The sequence below is a fragment of the Passer domesticus genome, chromosome 2, assembly GCF_036417665.1.
Source record: "Passer domesticus isolate bPasDom1 chromosome 2, bPasDom1.hap1, whole genome shotgun sequence".
Classification (NCBI taxonomy): domain Eukaryota; kingdom Metazoa; phylum Chordata; class Aves; order Passeriformes; family Passeridae; genus Passer; species Passer domesticus.
The window spans coordinates 21,449,945-21,473,026 of record NC_087475.1 but is presented as its reverse complement, the minus strand read 5'-3'; the positions used below and the strand labels follow the sequence as shown (position 1 = coordinate 21,473,026).

General features: G+C 38.8%; 1 long non-coding RNA gene across 5 annotated transcripts in view; it reads left to right on the top strand.

Moving 5' to 3' along the window:
• The window catches only part of LOC135293504 (uncharacterized), a 34,875-nt gene that overhangs the window by 6,610 nt on the left and 5,183 nt on the right, over positions 1-23,082 (top strand). The window contains exons 2-6 of one of the 5 annotated variants that reach the window (XR_010355616.1): positions 1,047-1,170; positions 5,134-5,273; positions 6,909-7,028; positions 7,671-7,876; positions 21,115-21,199. This is a non-coding gene — a long non-coding RNA (uncharacterized LOC135293504). The remainder of the gene's footprint in view (positions 1-1,046; positions 1,171-5,133; positions 5,274-6,908; positions 7,029-7,670; positions 7,877-21,114; positions 21,200-23,082) is intronic. The other 4 variants (XR_010355615.1, XR_010355617.1, XR_010355613.1 and 1 more) reach the window with 4 other exon arrangements.

Sequence of the window (23,082 nt, the reverse complement as noted above, 5' to 3'; positions counted from 1 at the left end):
AAAACTGAAGGACATTTCAGGTGTTGTTGAGATAAAAGAGAGGTCAGAGAGGAAACTAACTCAAGGGCAGACTGATGTTTTCTAAAAGTAAAATACATAGAGGAACATCTTCCCCCGACTGCCAGACTATGCTTTAGCTGGACTTGAGTTTGCAAAGAGCACTTTTTTATGATGATCTAAATGCACAAGAAGTCACTAGGCAAAGCAGCTTTTCCAGATGTATCTGTGCTTTGGAGTTGCCGGGTACTGTAGATCTCACAGAAAAGAGTTTAGTTTCTGGTTTTGGCTCAGATTCTCTCATACTGTTATCTCAGAATTAATGTGAAGTCTGTCTACCAGAGGCAAACAAAGCAGACTTACATTGGACTGAGGTCATAATTTGGCTTGTAGTCTCCTATTTAGACTAGTCTGAGGTTTGCTTTAAATAAGAAATGAGGAATTATTAAAGAGAACAGAAACCATGATCAACAATAACCATAATAAAAATTACTATATTTTCAGGAATGTTTTTAGGAAACAGAAGGGTTTACAGCACTCATAGCCCTGGAGTATAATTAATGAAGTTATATATCTGCATGTGAATAAGATTTTACAAAAACATAGTATCCAATCTGCACTGTCTGTAGTCATCTGGGCTATAGATCAGCTGTCCATTGTCTGTACCTGATACCATTTTTTACACAGCTTTGTATTTGAGGGAAAAGCTGTACCTCAGCTGGGCAGGTCTCTAAAGATTTGAAATATTGGTGGTTATTAAGAATTCATAAAAACAGAAGTTTTCATTTTTTGTTTACAAGTAAATGTTTACTTAAAATTTGCTGGTTGATTCAAGTGCAGATGGAGATCCAGTTTCATTAAAATCTCTCAATTTTTGTTACATGAATTTGGTAGTATAATGGTGTTTGCTCTGGTCAGCAAGCACTGCAAAAGATGTCTTCTCTTTCTCAGATTTTGTTTTGGTGCCATAATATTAAATATTGACAGTTTTGAAGTTAAAAAGGAAAGGAAAATTATTCTAACTGCTTTTTCCCCACTTTTCTGTTTAGGAGCCTGCAAGCACAGAAGGTAACACCTAGGAGCCAGTCTTGCACTACAGAAAAGCTGTTCTCTATTCCTGTAGCCATCCCACTGGGTCATCATCCTCAATGAGCGAAGGTAAAGTGTCTACAGGTTAGTTATCATGCTTCCCTGCATTCACAGAAGACATTCAGAAGCTTCCTCTGCCACTCATTGCCTGTGAGACCTGTAAAGAATTTAACCTTAGCTTCCAGACCTCCTTAGGCATATATATTTCATTTCTTTCAGGGTATGTGTTCAAACAGAAGTACAGAATAAAAATTCCTTTCCAAAGGGACATTTAGACACCAAGGCACAGGCTGTGAATGCTAATGCTACCCTGGCACCTAACTCAGGCCTATACAGAGAGGCTTAAATTCAAGGAGAGGCAGAAAGGACTTCAGTATGTCCTGCTGGGCACCTACCATGTGGTCTGAGTGACTCTTACTCCCAGGCCCTAAGCCATTCAGAAAGACTGTGAAATTCTCACTTTTTATTTATGTTCTGAGTCACCTAAGAATTGTCGTAACTGAATCTTTGAGAACTGAGTTGGAGCATCTCCAGGTTGCATCTAAACTCTAGAGCAGATTCATGCCATATGATATGACCTGAAGTTATGCCTTGCAACGCTTCCAGACTCATGGATTTGTTGGAGTACTCCATAACTATCTCCCCAGCTAAGCATTCAGAGTTCCTTCCAGCTGGGGGAGGAGAGTTGGATAGGGAAAGAGAATAATGTGTGTTCAAGTCTCAGAGCATTATGTTTTGGGAAGCATCTGAATGGGGAACTGAGAAACTATTCTAGGTTCTTAGTTATACATCCTATTTATATCTTCTGTGTCTGAAATGAAGAAAATACCATTTTGAATGTGTTCAAACAGAAATTTATCTTATTTATTATATGAGTGTAATTCCTGTGAATACTGCAAAGAAGTCACATGCTGTGAAGTTGGCATCTATGACTTAGTCTTGAGTGCCATACCAAATTTTGACAGCTTAAATGAGAAGCATAAGGCCTCTTGTCCTGCTTTTCTTCCACCTGCCTGATCTAAGCTAAAGCTGTCACAGGATCCTGTAGACAACTTGTATGCAAAGGAAAGACCTGTAAATCCAGTTCTTCCTTTCAGACCTTTTATCTGATTATTTGGGAATTACTTTTGCTAATAAGTTAATTTTTTTTATACTTTCCAAGTGTAACATTCAGCACAGGAGCAGGATAGCCATCCTCGCATCAGTGGGATTATGTCTTTGTTCAAAATTATAGCTTTTGATTCAGATTTACTGTCAAGATATTTGTCAACTCAAGAGTCTGTATCCCAGTTTAGGCCCATAGGATCCCAAGAACCAGTCAGTCTGCAAATATACAGCTAAACTGAACAGCAGATACTTTCTGTTGTGTACCTGCAGTCCCATATCATGCCATCTGCAACAGCTGTTGGAGCATGCGTAGAAGGAGAGAACAAGGAAGCAGAATGGGATGGCAAGAGTGCTGGCCCCTTCCAGTGTGCACACAGGATGCAGCCACAGGATGCTCACATGCCTGAGCAGTTGGGATCTTTTTATGAGTTCCACAGTTCAGTTGTAGCCTAAGTGTCTCAACACAGGAGGGTTTCTTGTTGAGGTCTTCAGTCTGATGTTCACAATCCTCTCCCGTATGTGAATGTATCCTGTCAAAGGCCAGGAAAACCTGAGAAGAGATGTAAATGAGGAAAACAAGAATCACACATCACTAGAAGTGCTCGTTGCCTTGTCTTACCTTTGGTGGCCCTCTTGTTTTCTCTTTCCATTCTTGTAAGAGGGAGTTGCTCTCTGCCATTTTCACTGTCCTACTGTGTGAGTATCTAGCATATATGTGTCTGCCTCTGCTTGATAATACTGTTCTGAATCTTCCTGGACATCTCCAGCCCGAGTGTGGGATTAAGATTTCCTAGCACATGCAATAGAGAAATACAACTGAAGTGATGACATTCACTCACCTACGGCAATTTAGCTCAAAATGAAAATTTCAAATATGCTTGTAGAAAAGTCTGTCACTTGAAGACCTAGTAAGCTAAAAGCTTACTTGATTTTTTTGAAAAGATCTGTATTTGCAGTGCTTTTCAGCAAACAGCTCAGATCATCCGATTTTCTTTACTTCACTTCAACAAAATGCCACAGGTCAATTACAACATTTCTTTAGGAAGGAAGGGCAGTAATTCCACAGACTATCTACCTTAATTACGTGGTTTCTGAGCTGCAACACTATGGCTTATAGTTCAGTGCTTGCATAAACTCCCCAGTGGGGAATCTGAACAATATTTAATTAGCCAGGTCCTGCTGTGTTGTATTCCAAACACCTTGTTTACCCAATTAAGACAAAGGTTGTGTGATCTTAGAGTTAGTAAAGAGTCTCCATATAATTGCAGCTGGAAACTGGAAATGTAGAACATCTCCCTTTGTAACTTTTATTTGTGCCATGTCTAAATAACACAAAGCAGCTAGAGAATAAGAGAGTGAGGAATCCTTTCCAAAACATCTGGTTTAAACATCTGCATGATGCACAGGAGGCTCAGCTAGCAATAGGATTCTGGTTCATGGTATGTTCTGTTGTAATAAAATAAGACAGAGGACATTTGAGATGACAGTTTAGGTCTCTAGGAATATGCCTTTAGAAAGGGATCTTCAAAAACAATACACTCTTTACCAAAATGCACATGAAGAACTACTGTATATTGAATGTGCTGGAAGCACATGGTGCTAGGAGAGAGAAAGGAAGGAATACACTTGGTGTTCATGTTCTCAGCTTGTTCCAATAAAATGTTTTTTGTCCAAAATTGAATGAGAACATAGAGAATACTCAAATGACATGATGCCGCTTTTGCAAAAACTTCCATTTTATCAATGGTGAAATAATTGCCTCATTCACAATATAGTCTTCAAAAAGTCTTTCACCCTGGGGATCTTCCCATCCAGAAGGGAGACTGCAGAATGTTGCATTGCCTTGAAGAGCACTGCAAAGTGCAGACCTGCTCTTCTGGCTCTGGTAGACTCTACTGCAGTCTAGTTCCCTGTTGCCAAGGGAGGGTTTTGTTTTCAGCCTCCATCTTGATATTATTATTCCAACTGTGGGCTCCTGATAGCCTCACAAAAATCTAACAATAACCTTCTCTAATGGTTGTTTTAAAGTATGCTTTTCAATATTTAACTCCATAATAAAGTACAGTCTTCATTTTCATACATTGCTTCTAAAATGATGTGAAAGTGGAAAATCTGGGTCCATTTGATTTTCCAATGAAAAATCAAATTTAAAAAGTCATCAAAGTGTAAAATTTCACTTTCCATTAAAAACCTATTTCAAATCAACTCTGATTCTAACACACACACTAGAAATAAAAAGTACGGGGTTTTGTTTAGGTCACAGTGAATTGTGCTTCATCAACACTTACATGGAAGAAAATCTTAAAGGAAAATCCTTGTCCTTTCAGTAAAATGAAAGAGATTTTATGCCTTCAAATTTAATAGGGAAATAGGTAGAAAGTTTTCAAAACAATGTTAAAAGCAAAGAATATTTCACAAACTGTATACTTTACCTTTTACTTATTCATGCCAGAAGATACCTGTGATTTTATTCTTTACTTCCCAAGATTTTTCTTAATGTAGATATCTATGGTTAGTTGTGTTTCGTCCCAGAAGTTGCTCTTTCCCAGTGATGGAGAGCAGATACCTTTGTCTGTGTACATGCATATGTACGTGGGTGGGAACTGTAGTCATCGTTGTCTGGTCACACTAGTTGAAGTCATTTGTAGGAGGTGGAAAGACAGCTAAAACTTAGGTGTTGCCATGGCCATAAGCAACGCACATATATTGCTCCAGTCCTTCCTGTGTTGTAATTTCCTTTCATCACACCTTTCATCACAATATTTTGTCTCTAGAATCACTTTTACATTAAGCTAGAAGCACTCTGGAAGCATTGAAGAGGTTGGGAGTAACAGCTGAGGCAAGGAGGGGGCTCATTGTCACCAGCATTTGTGGTCTGCAAAAATTGTTTGGCTGGTATTTACCATTTTTATAAGAGAAACTTAAAACTGTCTCTACTAGGTGGGTGTAACACTAGTGATGTGTATAAGGATTGATGACTAAACTAGGAGGATGCAGTAATCCCTAATTTTCATCAAGTAGCCTGAAGTGAAGAAGAGCTAACCAGATTATAAAATCTTGATCCTTTTAAGAATTCAAATGTAAGTACTTTTTAAAGATTTCATTATGCTTTGCATTCTGTAATTGCATATCTAGCACTTACCTGCATAATAGATGAGGAAAACTATGTGAAAAAGATGACTGAAAATTAGTCATTAATCTGTAGGGGTGAAATGATCAGCAAATCTCAAATAGTAGGAGGCAAACCAAAATCATGCTGGCAGTAACTTTTACAACCTCACACCAAATCTATCCAAAGAACTTGTAGGAAATCTATTACAGCCTTTTGGGGTTAAATTCAAGATGTGCTGTTAAGCACTGGTTTCCCTTTAAGATGTCTAAGGCTGGTATTTAGGCAAAGCCAGTAGTGACAAACTCCAGGCTCAGCTGCTGTCTACCTGGACGCATATGACCACATCCATACAAATAACTTTAACTGTGCCAGGGAAGGATTCCAGGTACTGGAGCTCAAATTTTTTCTTCTTGACATAATCAGCAATCTTCAGCTTCTTCTGGGTTTGGATCCACCATCATCATCCTGAACATTTCCCTGGCTTAGTTCAGGACTTTGCACAAACCACAGACTGTCTCCACTTGACTTGATGTGGGTGCCTTACTTGGAGGCTAAAAGAGCTTAATGATGTGGATTTGGGTATGGCTGTAGTGTCAAAGGAGGGGTCAGGGAATGTTTAACTTCCTTTTCAGGACACACCCCAGGTATAGAGACAGGAAATTCAGCTGGAAGTGGCCCATCAGTTTCTGTTTCAAGGCATGCGTAAATTTGCACCCAATTCCTGGCAATATTGATCTGGTGAAGAAATGCATGTCCCAGTCCTAGATCAAATATTTTTCTAGGAAAGGAAGAGATTTGGGTCTTTATGCCCTGTAATGCATGTTCCGAAGGTTCTGGCCATCTCAAAGAGCTGACTGCTGGTTGAAGGGATATCAGGCCTCAAACTAGCTGGCTTATCACAGCACAAAGGCTGTAAGTGAAAAGTAAGATTTGAATATGTTTTCAGTTAGATTTCACTTTCCAAACTCAAAATTTATATTAATTGATACTTGAAAATTTTTTTTGCTTTGTTAGTATCTTGATATGTATAGTCAAGACAAAGAAAAGATGTCTCACAGACAGCTCAGAGCATACAGAACATTTATATTCTTTTTCTAAAGCTGGTCTTTTTTCTACATTTTGGCTTCTGAGGCCACATGTAGTTACAAAAATAAATTGTTTTCCTTTCAAAAATGTTGAGTGCTCTTGAATCCTATGCAGTCATGTTCCCACATATTAAAAATGCTAGGCTGGAAGAATTTCTAAGCACTGCTTAGTAGACAAAAGCCTAAAGGTTTTGTTTACAGACTCTTTCACAAAAGAATAATCAAACTCTGTAGAGAGCTGCTACTCCACTTACTCGCTAGCTTTATTTTGACAGCCATTGCTGTTCTGCACTACTTTGTAAAGGGAGGGTTCATGTGGAAGCCAAAAAAGTGAAATCATATTTACTGTCAAAAAAACCCCCATGTTTTAATCTTTCATCTGCCACTAGCAAGCAATCAAAGATGGCAGTGGTAGCAGCCCTTGTAGTTAACCCAGTGCGTGTTCATTAAACGGCAGGGGGTACCCAGAGTGTTTATTTCAGTAAAAACAATTAAGCATATATACATTTATTTTTCAGTGTTAATGATTCCCTGTTGACAGAGCTGAAAGGCGAGTGCTTCTTGAGTCTCCAGAAGTGATTATTGAAGAGAAATGACTGTCAGTCTTCTAATTTGGGTGAATGCCAAGTAGACCAAAGGTGACAAAAAGGGGAAAAAGAAAAGAAAGAATATTCAAGGCTCATTATCAACATGCTCTGTCTTTTTTATTTTTTTACTTTGTCACAAATGAGCTTCACAGCTTTCACTTCATTATCAAACTGCTGGCCATAATACAGTCACATTTTTTCAATTGCATCATAATGTGGTTCCATATATGCCTGAGACAATTTCTGCTTCTTAATTTCTTTCTTGGAATCATTCATCATTTTCTTTATAAAATATTACCTCTCCTACTGCTGCTTGTCAAACTCATCCCCCATCTGTGGAGAATTTTGCTTGCGCTCAAGTGAGCCATTTCATGGGGGGCGGGGGGGGGGGGGGGGGGAGGAAGGAATTTTTAAGGTCTCCAAAGCTGTAGAGGAAAAAAAAAAATCAAACCCTGTCATGGTGCCAGCAAAACATACTCTCTGGAAACCATGGTTGTTAGAACCCAGGCTATGAATTGGGTATACAAAAGACAAGAAGAAAGAGGTCATGCTCTCAGCATTGTTCTATAAAGCAAAAATATGGAATTAATAAGTTCAGAGCCCTAAAAAGGTGTGGTGTTCCTAGTAGGTTGGCTCATCCTGTTATTGAGAGTTAGCAAATGTTCATACTCCGTGTCTTTCATATTGCTGCAGACCAAGTTCTGCTGGCTCATCACGATTGTTATCTCTACTGGAAAGCAAGCAAACCTCTCATCTGTGTGAGATCTGATGTGACATTCTGCATTTTAGTCAATTCCAGCTGGCTGCTCCAAAAAAGCAAGCAATGTTTCATAGGTACCACAGCTATTTCTTTCTTCAATCCCCTGAAGCAGTAGCTGTGGGGCTGTACTTACTGTGAGGTAAGGAACTGCAAATTCATATTCTATTATGTATAGATTTTTTTATCACCTCTTTCACCATCTTTGTAGTAATCCAGCTGCTTTAGGTGATGTGACTAAATGACTCCTTTTTTTATCTGTTTGACAGTCTCCCATTTTTGATACATCTCTGACTGCATTGTATCTATCTCTCTGTTTTAGACTCTAAAACAGACTTCATAATCTGTTTTAGAGCCTAAATTACACACTCCAGCCATACAAACACCATTCCTCTCTGTCTTATTAATTTGTAACTTAAAGTTAAGACAAGTTAATGGAAGTTTTCATGTGATCATTTTGGGCAGAAATGGGAAGGCAATGCAGAGTAAAAATCCTCTGCTAGCATAAATTCCAACTGCAGTCTGTTTATTTCAGTGGAATTATGGCTGAGGATCAGCTTCCTGGTAGATCATGTTCATTTATCCTTTCAGGCAGGTGTGTTACACATATATCTTTCATGAGCACCCTATGATGTAGTGACTATACTATAACCTTTATCAGAAGCCAAAATAGGCTCAGGAATGTACCCTCCACTGAGTCCCATCCAACAGAAAAGAGTGTAAATTTGAAGACAAATTAACATAAGGAGCTAGCCTGAGAAGGAACAAATCAAAAGTGAACGCTTATTTAGTTTGGTTACATGCAGTCATTGGGTAAAAACTAAAGGATTTAGGGTTCAAATAAGTTAATAAGCTCTTTAATGGGGGATGAAAACTTTGGACTGACATGTAACAGCCATGGATTGCCTGTGAATTACAAAGGTGGTTTATTTAACTTGTACAGTATAAAGTGTATTTTATGATATAAAATTTTATAACTTCTGCATTAAATTATTTCTTTGGTTCATAGAAATTAGTCCAGTTGCCATTGCCACACACTCTGTTGGTGGTAGTGTTGACAAGTCAGTTCAAGGGATATGTTTTGGTCATAGCAGTAAATGTGATGTCCCATGGAAACAGAGACTACCATCTCATTCAAAATACACAACTTCATAAAATAGTTCTAAGCTGGTCATTTGTTGCTTATCTAAGTCACCAAGAGCTGAAAAGGTTCAGTTTGATGTTATTTGGACCAGGACAGACACACAGAGCTGTTACACAGCCATTCTTCACTAAAGATCAGCAGTAAATTATTCTACCTCTGCGGCCTCCTGGAGAGCAAGGAGGCCCCTGCAAGGTTGCTGCAGCAATCTGTTGGAGCAGCACAAACAGGTAAGCCAGGTGTCTGGGGATGTTTCTCCATCACCATTTCCTGGCTTTCCCCTCCTTACCTGGCATGCCTCCTCCTAAGCAAAAGCTGTGTTGCCATATGGTTTTGTTTTGCTGAAAAGGAATCCGTCAAACCTACCCACGTTAAGATAACAATTTCCTCCCTGCCAGTCATCACCTCAAGGCTGGCACCACGGAGATGTGGAAAGCCATTGCCCAGCTGGTGAAAACAGCCTCACTGTGTGCAAATCCCCAGCTGAGCTGCAATTGAGCCGTAAAAAGGTGAAGGTTGTTCTGTGACTTGGCTGAGAAAAGAACCTGCTACTGCCTGGAACATGTTAATAAGGGGTTTAATGTCCTAATATGGTTGTAAGTCTTTCCAGTCTTTTCAGTCTGGAAATTGGAATCTGAGCTTTTAGAACGCATCAATTCCTTAAATGCTTGCATTATAGGATAAATCTCCACACACCTACACATTGGGCCAAATTCCAATGCCATGATGACATTATTTCATAGTAAATCTATTTATATCAGTAATGACTTCAGAGTTTTATCAGCTTTGCAATAGCTCTGAATTTTGTAAGTGCTTTTTAATTTTTCTTTTATTAAAAAAAAAAAAATCTTTGTGATGTTTTTGCATGGGCAGACAGTGATAGGACAAGGGGGAACATATTAAAACTGAAAAGGGAGAGATTTCAATTATCAGGAAATAATTTTTTACTCAGAGGGTGGTGGGTACTGGAAGAGTTTGCCAGTGGATGCCCCATCCCTGAAAGCATTCAAGGCTGGGCTGGATGGAGGGTTGAGAAAGTGGTGTAGTGGAAGATGTTCCTGCCCATGTCAAGGGAGGCTGGAAGTACATCTTAAAGTTCTCTTCCAAACCAAACCATTCTGGTTCTACAACAAGATCACAAATATATAGTAACAGTAAAAATGGAATAGAACTGATCTAAATAAAATGTAAAACCTATTTTATTAAACTCTGAAATATTCTGGCTACAATAGAAACAATGGTACTTGCATTCAAAAAGAAAAACCAAACAGTACTGACCCTTGCTTTTCCTTTTAATTTTTGGGTTAACATTCTACATGCAGTGAAAAACCCCAGGAGTACTTACTTCAAAGTATTACCTTGAAAAGCAGTAGTTACAGATTAACAGATTCCATCCCTTTGTATTTTATCGACTGTGCTGCTTTTTACTGTAGTTTACAATTGAATGAGCTAAATTTAGTGAGCAATGCACTAGTAAAAAAAATAATTATTAACAAAAAATGGCCTTCAGCTGAAGCTGGAATTCTTTGTACTAGTGAAACAAGATATGTTAAATGCTGTGGATGAGGTAGGCTTACTTTTTACTATTGTTATTTGTTTAAGACTGGAATAAAATTTAATATACTCTGAAGATAATGGGAAGTTTCCTCTTTTTGATTGTTACTATTGGATGTTTGATTTCCAGTTTAGTATATGAGACATTACTCATACCTCATGATTGAGCCTATTGCTTAATGAATAAAATTTTGTCTTCTTTACATTTTCCTGAGCTGCCCTGCTCCGCTATCCAGAGCGGGTTCAGATGATACAGCTTTGGGCCAATCTGCACTATGGCAAGATAGTACCATATTTTGGCCATTCATATATTCTTCCCTGGGACCCTGCTGTAGGCTGCTGTCACTGGATACAGTGAAGTTTGTGTCTGATCTTGTCTGCCTATTCCTACCTTCTCTTGAATCCTCTGTTTTTAAACAAGGGAGACCACCTGGCAATCCACCTATGAACAAGCACTGCAATGCCTCTGTAAGGAGATAGGATCTCAGAAGAGCACTTATTCCTTCTGCTCACAAGGGGTAAATTGCTTTTGTAGGGAAGCACTCTTCAGTTAGTCTAGGTTTGCCTAAGAATTTGTTCACAAGTTGTCAGAACTACGTGCAGCTCAAAACGCTAATTAAAGGAGTCTCTGATACCAAAAAATTAAGACTTGAATTTTTGCAGTTTTTTACAGCGCCCTCAGGGAGTCACAATAAACTTTCAGAACAATAGTTTACACTGAGTGTAAAGATTTTTCTTCTAGCTCTATTCTTCTTCTTTTATGGAAAGTAATGTTTTCTCACATTGCACAGACCCTGCAAGTAGGATTGGTTTTAGTCATGGAATCATAGAATGGATTCGGTTGGAAGGGACTTAGAGATCCTCCAGTTCCAATGCCGCTGCCGTGGGCAGGGACACCTTCCACCAGACCAAGCTGCTCAAAGCCCTAGCCAACCTGGCCTTCAGATTGTTAATGAGATAATGTCCTTAGTTCTTAACTGATCCAAGACATTTGTTTTATTAGACCTATCTCCAGAAGGTGCTTGTCCTTTTCTTGTCTAAGACAAAATTTTGCTCCCCTCCTTAAATCGCCTTGCTCTACTTTTTAGCTGCTCTACTTCTTAGACAGTTTGATTTACTAAGTCTCAAGCTTTCCTACTTTGTTTTTTCTTTTTGCCTTATTTTTTGCCTCTTACTTTATTCTTTTATATTGTATTAGTAAAAGCACAGAGCCAAACCTGACCTGAAGATTAAACAGAGAAACTTCCAAACATGTTGAGTCTGACTGTGGAAAGTCTCCTGTGCAGGGCTATACTGTAGCAAGGAAATTCTTCAAAGTGTGTTCAGTTTTCACTCTCCTCTAGTGCTGAGTGTTAAACATTTCTTTTTTCTCTTTTATTTTTTTTTTCCTTTCCCTGTGCTGTGTCATTAGTACTGGCTCTGTTTGATCCATGAGGAGAGCAAATTTCCTGCTTCTGTCTACAATGCACTTGAGAACCTTTTTACTAGAGCCAGTAAGAATGCTCTTGCAGTAAGGAGAAGAAAGAGGAGCCAGTATAAGAATGCAATTTGTTTCTTCTCAGCACTTTGATATATAAAGTGTAGCAAGCCAAAGCTGCATACCAGGAGGTGTCACAGCAGATTTCTCTCACTGTTTCCCCAGAGGTCACAGCTCAGAGTTGAGAGCTAAAATTCTGCTACTGCCTTGTGTGAGTTGGTCTCACAAGTTGGTCCCTCTGAAGCTGGTCCATATGTGGTGGTGATGTAAAGGATAGTTTGTATTTTCTCTCTGTTGAGACCTATGGATTTTTCCAAAAAGAGGGGACATGGGCAGTGCAGATGTGTTCTTTGATTTCAGGATGTAAGTCTGTAATTCTTCAGTATTTGGGGGGCTCCTATGAAGTGTGTCTATATCTGAACATTCAAAAACTGTAGCTGACTTCTATTGCATGGTGTTCCCTCAGCCCAGTTTCATGATTCCTGTGTGTTTGCAGAGACTGTAAGTAAGTCATCTTCTAGCTTGAACCACTGCATTGTGGATGGAGGGTGTAGGTCTACTTCCTTTCACTTCAGGTGTCTACACTTGAGCTAGGCATGGTGGCCTTCCTTTAAAGTCAGTTTTAAAATATAGGCAGGTCTTGGCTGATGTTGATATCTACAGTAGAATGAGAGGAGTCACACTGTAGAAATGGTAATATTTCTCACTAACCATAAAGGGAATCTGTACAGCAGCTCAGTCATAAATACATGCACTTGGTCACATAACCTTACCTGCAGTGTCGTGAGCTATACTTCATAATGTTCACAAAGAAACAATTTATAATGTATAGTTGAACAAAGATTTTTGGTTTTGAAGACTCATCACATCAGGAAGCAAGGAGTTTGAGTCCTGGCAGTTCTGCTTCTGCCACCAAAACAGTCTGAGCTGTCTAAACTCACCTCTGTAGCACTGCACTGGGCAGCACCAGCATCCCTTTCGTTGCAGGACATGCACACAGGTAATGCACCATTTCATGCGTTAGCATTTCTGCAAAAACACTAGTAGAACTTTATTTCACTTAAATTTGCTTGGAAAGTTTCACCTAACACAACTTCTCCTTTCTCAAGAATGAAATATGAAGAAATTTATATATATATATATTGAATATGTTTTGACCTCAGTATCATTGAAAACTGTTGCACTGCTATGCTGTGAAGTGAGTTTAAAAAGTAATGGAAATAGGTGACTGTGACATCTCTGATTGTTTCAATAAAAATGCTGATCTAGCTTGGCTCCATGAAAATTCCCAGACTTTCACTGTAGAAGGTGTGTGTTACAGAGGAGTGTAGCATAAGCACCTTCCCAGAAACTAATTTTTTTTAGCTGTCAACAGCTAATACCACTACTGTGATGCCTAAAGTTGAAACTAAGAGTTGTCTGTTGTGCTTATCAGACCTCTCTGCTTCCGGCAAGTGACTCAGTGGAGGGAGGTGGTGACTTGATTGAATGCAGAGGGAGAGAAACACAGAGTTAAGAACAAAGGAAAAGAATGATGAGGGGCAATAAGAAACTCTGAAGTGGCATCCGGGACAGATATAGGCAGATAACAAGATGAGAGTTAATAGAAGGGTTTGTTGTTGGATGCACAAGCCAGATGAAAATGGGGGGGCGGGGGGGGAAGAAAGTGAAAAATGAAAGTAGTATGTAGTAGGCTAAGGCAGGAGGCAGAAAAGAAAGCAGGAGTGGCAGGTCCTAAGCAGAAGAGAGAATCATCTCAGATTTCTAGAGCCACAGAACTCGGCATGTGCTGGCCACCAAGCATTTAGGCACAACCCTAACATTTTTCTAAGGGATGATTCAGGTTCTTAATAAGATCTCATCAGTTAATACCATTCACTTAAACTTGGTTATCTTGGGCTAACATTGCAATCTCTAGTTTTTTGTGAATAAGTAGTTAACATATAAATGTCTCAGATTTCATTTTCCTGGTGTGTTGTTTGATGTAGGAGAATGCAGCCACCAAAACCCTCATCAGCACACAGAACAAGAGCAAACAGGTTTTGTGTGCATTTAAAAGCAGAGAAGTGAGACAAATTCACATATATTAGATGGAAAAGAGGTATAGAAACCTGTGAATGGAAACTGAGATTACATTGGAATTGTGAAACCATAGGTTATTTTATATATTAAGGAGAAATGGAGAAGCTACAAAAGTTTTATCTTTCATTCTCTTTGTAAAGTTCCAGTGCTGCCCTTCACAAGTCTCACTTAATATTTTATTCAAGTGAAAGTAAATTCAGCTTTACTTTACCAGACTATGATGTCTTTGAAAACTGTCTCAGTCCTTCCATACGAAGAGTACATCACCAACAGAGCCAAACTCTTAATAATACATTGCATGACCCCAGACAAAGCACCTATCTTTGATCAAAAAAAAAAAAATATATAATGGCACTCACTAGCTAAGCTCTACTCAAAAATAGAAAATAGCATTTTCTTTCTTCTTGTGCAGTTTCATGTGATCCTGAATGTTTTCTTGTTCCAATATAGCTTCTTCCCTCTGCTTCCTGGAATAAAATCTGAAAAAAAAAAATAGCAACCTGCCTTTTACCTTTCTCCAGCATTCAAACAAAAACACTACAAAGCTCTCCCCTCTCTCAGATGAAAGCTTAGCTTATATTTCCGTTTCCTTCTCCCACCATAAAAGATACCCCTCTTGCCTTTTTCCTTTGCACACCTTGCAGCTGAGCTCCAGATGCATCAGTTCAGTAACCTGTTTTTTCCTAACCTGAAGGCTTGCTATGAGAAAGGGGTTATGTTTCCTAACTGAACATCACTTTAGTATTTTCTGGAGAGTTCACTATGACTAGAACTGCTACAGAACTGCTCTGATTTTACAGAAAGCTCCTCGTAGGGAAACGGTGTATCCATAGCTTGTGCTCCACCATCCGGAGTGCAGCCTGCAGACTGTCCTAAGGGGCTTGAACTGTGCAGGGTGTATTCTGCAGAATGACAGAATACATCACATATCTGGAATCTTGGCAAGGTCTGAAGAAACTGTTTGGAGTCTAGATACAGATTGGTCTTCCTAATTTAAGAGTAGTCACATGATTGCATGCCCTACTTAGTAGGGTTGATGTTGAGCAGTGCACAGTAGTATCTCAGTAGTGTTTTGAAATGTGTTGCTAGAGAGATGCCAGGAGTATAATTTAGTAGGTCATTCTTCCACTTAAGTTACTATCCATCTTCTGTTCAGTTCTTGTGTGGGTTGACGTGCAGAGACTATTAAGTGTGTCCAGATTTTGGAATTTAGGATATCAGGCCTTTAAATTAGTGCCTATCCTCTTTCAAGTACCCAGTGTGGAAATGACCCCAGCAGCACGTAAGGCCATGGCAGAACTAAAGATCAGGCTGGGGTGGGACGTGGCCCTCGGTGCCCCATGGAGGGGCGGGATGCCTCGGGGTGCTCACAAGTGAAGCTGAGACACAACCTCTAAGTGGAGCTGGGGCTTGGGGTGTCACCTCTTGACCACCCAGCCTGCCAGGGCCACCAGCTGAACACGTCTGTGATGGTACTAGGGTGTCTGGGCCACCTGGAAGTCCCAGAGCCTGCAGTCTTGGCCCATGGAAAGTGCCCAGGAAATTGAATACAGGAAGGGCTTTATATCCTGCCATCTGCAAGGGAAACACCCATAAGAGTGTATTTGGAAGGAGGATTGGAGAGGGGAAAATTATTTTTATTTTAATAATGTTTAGTATTGGTTTTCCTTTGTTCACTGCTCCTCCTCAACTGTTTGAGCTTTCTACTTTTTAAGGGGAATTTATTGCACGATCATGTATTTTAGTCATGCTCTTTCTCAGGTTGCCAATGCGGAGGAGATAAACATCACAAGTTGTCGATGTTATTCATGGGGCAACTCTGAAGTAAAATTTCACATCTATCATGGGTATTTGTAAATGGGATCAGTGCATGTTCAGTAGGAAAAATGAAAGCATGCCCACTTTGGTCTGAATGAGTGCAGCTTCAGGAGTAAAATATTTGTCAGGTAAAGGAGTAGTATGCAAATCAACTGAACTTTTAAAATAAGTTTAAAGGGGCTGAGGAGCTTGATGTAGGAAGCCTCTGTCCATCAGCAGGACTTAGAGGTGACCTTTTAGCAGGTGAGGAAAACCAATGTATAGCCAGATGGACACGCATTTGTGCTTTAAACTCTTGAAGCTTACAGCTTTGCCTGCTTTCCTTGCAAGTTTATATCTTAATAATCACAGAGGTGACAAAAGCTCTGCTTAATACCACCTTTGACTGATATATATTAAGGGAAGTATATTCAGTTACAGTTCTCCTCTGATCTACTGCATGTCTCTATTTATTACTGAGCTGTTTCCAAGCTAATAAGTCTTATAAAATAAATTTGATTTTTTTTTTAAATAACCTATGAATCTTAAGATTCAATCAGAAGCTTTTGAAGCTTTGCAGCATATAACTGGAGCTGATCTCTTGTTCTTTATTCTTCAGCCTGCAGGTCAAGCAATTATTACTTTCTGTCTCTTACTCTAATTTTGTGCCAGTCTATTTTAGCTTGCCAACTGTCATGTTGGTGGATTGAGCTTTTCCATAGTTCTGCATAATACATTTCCAGCTCAAAGAGTAAAGCATTTTAAAATTAAAATGCATTCTTTTCTATGAAAACTGTTAATATAAAATCAGTATTTAATAAAGCTGTAGTCCTCTCTGATGCTGGTTTCTACTAGCCCAGCTAAAATTAAAGACAACTTTCTGTTGGCTTTAAATCAGAGATCCAGAAATTAAATCCATTTTCTCCATAAACATGTTCCTGAAGTTTTTTTTCAAGAGCAGAATAAATAATTATCTTTTCATTATTAAATTATGTGATGGCTGTAAATGTGGTCACTTACATGAAGATGGTGATTAATATGTCTGGCAGTCAAAGAAATAGATTCCCATGCTTAAGTTGCATAGACTTTAAATAGGATAAGGACTGGATTGCCAGGGGTAAATTATGTTTATTGGTTTGTAATCTGCTTTTGTTGCCTGATTTTTGGACAACATCTGGGTAAGAAAGTGTTGAGAAGTAACTGGTGACAGTTGAATAACCTGCTGTTTTTATGTTATGGCTGCCACCTTTTACAGAGCAGGTGCTTTGTTGTGCTGGGTAGATGCTGTGGACTGAAACAGAGTAGGGGGCTGTGTCTCTGTGTCAAGTGCCTGACAGGCAACCTTTCTGTTTTGAACTTTCCATCCTTCTTTTGTGTGTGGGTGTGTGGGCACATGCATCTGTCCTCACCTACATATACATATATGTATGTAAAACATATGTAGCTATAGCCCCAATGTGTGTAGGACTCTGAAAGCAGCATTTCAAGTAGCCAGAACAGAAGACAGAGATGTTTTACTTAGAAAACCAGTTTTACTTAGAAAAGTAGCCTCACAGCATGAGAGCTCTGCTATGCAAAGTGGAGAGGAAAGATCAGCAAAAACTAACTGGTACAAAATAAAGATGATCTAATCACTAGGTGGGAATAGAAGGCAACGTGGCATTACTTTTCAGCTTGCTCTCATTTATACTGATCTGTAAATTACACAGTGCCTGAAGCTATGCCAGCACTCTGTAAACAATTTCTGCAAAGAGTATGCAAAACATAAAGACATTGCATAACCAATAGGATTTGCACCAAAGGAATGGTGCAGTAAAAATAATAACAGCAAGACTCAAGCATGGCTCAAGATTTTTGCTTGAAGCAAAATCTCTTCAGGATAGTGCATTAAATAAAACATTGAAGGGGCAAACACCTGTGAAAGAGGAAGCAGGGTAAAGAGTAAGGAATGAACACAAGTGTCTACAGCATAGAAATGGAGATAATGGATAAACATACAAGTGGAATTACATGAAAATGCATTCAACAAATTGTGGTGAAATCCAAACTGACAAAGAGAAAGATTTGTAACCAACCTAGCAGCAAAGACAGAATAGTGCTGGAATGGGCCATGGGGCAGAGGAGCTTTTTCACAGTGTGGCTCTGTTTCCCACATGAGTTACTACACTGAATTAAAGCACTCCCTGGCTTTAGCTAGACAATTTGACTTAGCCAATTCATGAAGCTTCATTTATGTTTAAGTTAAAGAACATGGTGGCTGTGGTGTACAAGGTATGTCATATAGAACTGAACAAAAGGCAGGAATGAAGTGCTAAAATTAAGCAATGAGTGACAAAGAATTTTAACTGGTGAAATAGGCAGTGTATGGTCTAAATGGAAGTATAGGGGAGAAGGTTAAAAAAGAAGCAATGACTTCACTGGTGAGATTTTTATGAGTACTGTAATGTATGCAGTGGGACAAAGAAAATAGGAGAAATAAAAATAAATGAATCCAGAAAGAATCTGAATATCATATCACCACTGATCAGATTTGACCAAACCGTACTGAAGACACAAAACTTAGCTGCTAAACATAAGGGCTGACTCTTCCAAACACACATAAGTACATGGAAAGGGGGAGGGAGAAATAACCTTGCCTTGTAAAGGGAATTCTTTGAATCTCCATGGTAGAAGCTCTATATTGCTGTTTTAAAATATATTAGCCAGATGCATATGGAATTTCACACTCTTTACATCATCCCTGCTAAATAAAAGGATAAGAAGGCAGACAGATCTCCCTAACAAAAGACTTCCCATCCTAATGAGGCCACTGTATTTGCCCAGAGCTAGTTATCCTGTATTCACTAGCCTGTTGGACACAAAGATGCTCATTAATAGGTACAGCCAAAGCACATGGTACTTGATCTACTCCCAGCCACCTGATTATCCCCCATGGACAATTTCAGCCCAGGTGCAAATTAGAGCTTCCAAAAAACAATGGAGTCCCAGAAGAGCAGGTGGGCTTTATGTGTTTAGAAGGGCAAAAAAAGCTGTTAAAATAACACATCTGTGTTTCTGAAGTAGAAGACAATGAGGAAAGCCTTAATCTGTCTTTCAAAGGCAATCAGGATCAAGCCATGGTAAAAGATCTAAGCAACTCCAGATATTTGTGTGCAGAAAGTAAACAGAGAAAAATTGTATTTATCTGATAATTTGCAGGAAATTAAGCTCAAGAAACTGATGAGGTGTTTTAGGCAAATTTTACTTCCACTTGAATTACTGGGAACATTTTATTGACTGAAGGGAGATTTAGAATATTAAAAACCAACAGTTAGATCACGAAGACATAAAATTCAGAAGTACAACTTTTCAAACATAACATGAAATGTTAATTCTGGGAATACAAGAGAAATTTCTCAGACTTGGGTTTCAAAAAGCTGTTGGAAAACCAATTCCAAAGTTCTATTTATCCAAATACTTTTATCCAAGCACTATTTTTTTTCTGTAGTTTTCAGTTTTCTTAGAACTGAAATAAAAGTCTTTTGCTAGAGCTTCCAGGGCTGCTCTTAGCTCTTTGCATCTGTCAGATCTGAACTGTGCTTTCTAAAACCACATAGCAAGTTTTTCTGGCCTTTTTTTTTTTTTTCTTTTTGACATGCAAGCTCTTTTCAGTACAAGTTCAACAGAAACATAAGCTAGATACTGTTACCAATACTGTAGTGCAAAACCATCAGCTCAAGTAAGAGCAAGTCCTCTGTAAGAGAAGATAAAATTTGAATAAATTTAAAGCACATTTAAAATAATGCAGCCTTGGATTTTGCCATTGCACCAATTTTTGGGGTAAGCAAGGACATTCTCTACTTATTTCTTTTACCTAATCTTCTTTGGGTACTGGATAATTGATAGCTACATCTTGTTATAAAGTCCTTGAAAAAAGGTGAACGCTGAGTATTGAGGAAACAAGTAGCTGTTGTATTTAGTTTTGGCAGAAACACAAATGCATTTTTAATATCGTTTTGTTTCATCTAAATCCATTAAGAGAGCTTTTCCTTTTTTGCCTGCATAAAGTACAGTCTGCATTTTGTGTTGTAATAACACAAATTCTACAGAAACTTTACAGTTAGTGTATTTTAGCATTGCTGCAAAATCCTACAGGAGCTGATGATTCTCTTGCTTTGTGGTGATGGCTGGCTAAGCAACTCAAAGCAGAATGGCTCTTAAATCTAAAAATTAAACCTTAAATCAACATAAAGTTAGTGCCTTAAGATAAAATGTACCCAAACCTTTAATATTTTCCCTTTTTTTCTTGATTTTGTGGTGTAGCAAGGGGCCGCCACCTAGCAGAAGCAGGCTGCAGAAGTTACCATTCTCACTTCACATTCCAGGTGCACTGACTGCAGAAAGCTCCCTTTGTTCCTTCCTCAAATGTGAATAAACAGTAACAGCTTTTATAGCCCTGACACAGAGTGTGAGCCATAACAAGAGAAAACATGAAATACCTGTGTACTCTGAGGCAAAATGTTGCCTTGCAAGGAGATATATATCTTAAAAATATTCATGCAATTTTAAAACTAATCACAGAGTTTTAAACAAAATCAAAATGCCTGTAAAGCTCAAACACACAAGATAAAAGAAAAGAAATTTACAGATTGAGAAAGAAGTAACACAAGATGAGATTAAAAAATAAAACAATCCTCTTGTTGAAAAAAAATTGTACAGATATACTTCCTGCACTTCCTGCACCCTTTAGGATGTTTAACTTCTCAGTTCATATAGTCACCAGCTCCTACCTCGTAGTCTAAGCCAATTTATCCACATTAAACATGCAAGGCTAAATCCCATGCTCTGCCTGCTGGCACTGCTCTCCTGGCTCCGGTGGCACTGAGCCAGTGACAACATTTGAAGATCCAGCTGAGAGGCAGAGTCCAAGTGCATCAGCTCAAGGTTGGCAGCCACACAGCTTCTCTTCCTTGCAGAGCCGGTGCCCAGGAACAGCACCTGGTTCTGAGAAGGAGGGTGGAAATCAGAGATGGGGAAGTAGCAGCCTCAGATTTCTTGTACTCTTTGTCCATCACCACAAGGTTTTGGGTGTGTACTGTTGTGAGCACTGGATGATGCTAAGTATGTATGTGTGGTGTGCTGAGGTCTGTTCATCTCTTTCCAAATAATTTCCCCACACCTGCCAACCTGCTCTAAAGGAGAGACCAAATTATACAACACTTTTTGTCCACTTTCCCTGATCATTATGAAGTTTTAATAAATTGCATTATAATGTTGAATACTGTAAAAAGGCAAATATTTTTAAAAAGCATTACAAGACAAAGACTTTACAACTGAGCTTTCCTTTCAGGCAGTGCTGCAGGTGAAGAAAGGCAATAGAACTTCTGATGCAAAGGAGAATGGGAATGTCACAGGCCTGTTTAAAAATAACTGAGGTCAGTAGGAATGTCAAATAGACTGAAGGTATCCATGTGGCTGACAGAGCTAAGGACCAGCCAGGACTGTTGGTTCTCCTCCTTCACCAGGAGCCATAAACACTGCAGGTTTCACAGTCACAATCAGAGCTCAGGAATCTCAAGAGTTCCAGAAATGGTTCATCAAAACTGGAAGCTAGAAACATCATCCAGAACCATAGCAGGTTTTTTTGAGTATGGTTCGCATGAACAGGTTTTTTAGCACCAAGTGACACCCATCCAGTCCTTCCTAAAAAGTTCAGAGTCTTATATATATCTATATACCTATACAACCTATACATATATGTATACATATATATGTATGTATGTATACATATACTCCTGTGTGTGTGTGTATATATATATATATATATCTACACATCTCTGTTGGCTTTCCATAACAGTGAACCCTGATGTGAGTCTAACACAGTACTAGTCATGTACTTGCTCAGAGAATAAGGCAGCCACATCAAGAATTCCTTTCTTATAAATTTCAGCTTTTTAAAGTGGCACATGTATGCTTCTGATTTCTCTTTCTAAGCACCAAAATTTTTTTACCCTTCCCTTCCCTTCCCTTCCCTTCCCTTCCCTTCCCTTCCCTTCCCTTCCCTTCCCTTCCCTTCCCTTCCCTTCCCTTCCCTTCCCTTCCCTTCCCTTCCCTTCCCTTCCCTTCCCTTCCCTTCCCACTCCATATACCGTCCTGAATATCACTTTTCAGTTAAAGAATCAACTAGAGCAGATTATATTTCATTATTGATATTTTTAAAAGAAACATTTACTGCTTTTTCATTTTTAGATTTTGCTTTTCATTTGAAGTGTAATTGCTAGTAGGTTTCTTCAATCTTGTTTTTATAAGAAGACAAAAAACAAGAAGCAATACAGAGCTCCTACACTGAGAGAAGGGAGGGTGAGAGGGAGAAATTATGAAGAAAGAAAAATTAGGGAAAGAGTGAATTTAGTTTCCAGAGCTTGAAACTGACAAATAGTTTGTTGCAATTTTAATTTCAGCCCAATCTGATTCAAATTATATGCTTTTTCATTACGTGACTGGTTTGCAATCAAGTGTTTATCTCTGTACCCCTATGTTTTGTATACATGCTGAAGATGAAGTTTTATTCCAATCTTAGCCATCATTGGATTAAGAGATGTGGGCAGGAAGGGTGAAGATGCTTACAGTCAGTGTGTTTTGATGACTCATTTTACACTGAAAAGCTGCCAGATATGCATCATTTCCACTCACTGAGAAATGCTGTTTCAGTAAACTGAAACAGTTTTTGATCTAGGGTGGGGGGTCTTCAACCTGCAAGCAAATGGAGCCCAGATGGTAATTATCCTCATGTTGATGCCAAAGTCAAAAATGCTGCTGTTTTTAAAAAAAGCAGCACCAAAAGAAGAGAGGCTTTGCAGTTAGAATCTATTTACATCTGGAGTATAATGAAAGAGATAGCAAAGACCACAAAGTAGCTGGGATGAAACAAGAAAAATTGACATGAACCTTCTATAAGCGTTCAAAACCTAAGTCAAATGTGCTTCAGCACCTGAATGTCAGTACTGTCTGAAGAACAGACATAGTAAGTAGAGCTTTGCAAAGATAACTTGGGTAGCTGGGAAACTGCAGAGCCTTCTGTTTTGGAAGGAACACATGGGTTTTACATAACCTCATTCTTCCCCCTGTATTAGAGAGGAAGATTAGATAGCTGTCAGAGATCTGATTACAATGAATTTCTGAGGTATTTTTATCGCACTACTATTCAAAGAGGTAGAATTGCTAGTGGTTTTATAATGGAAACATTTGCTATTTACAGGCTTTAATTCAATTGCTTAATTGCTGATTCAGAATGCAAAGGACTGGAATTTGAGCCAAG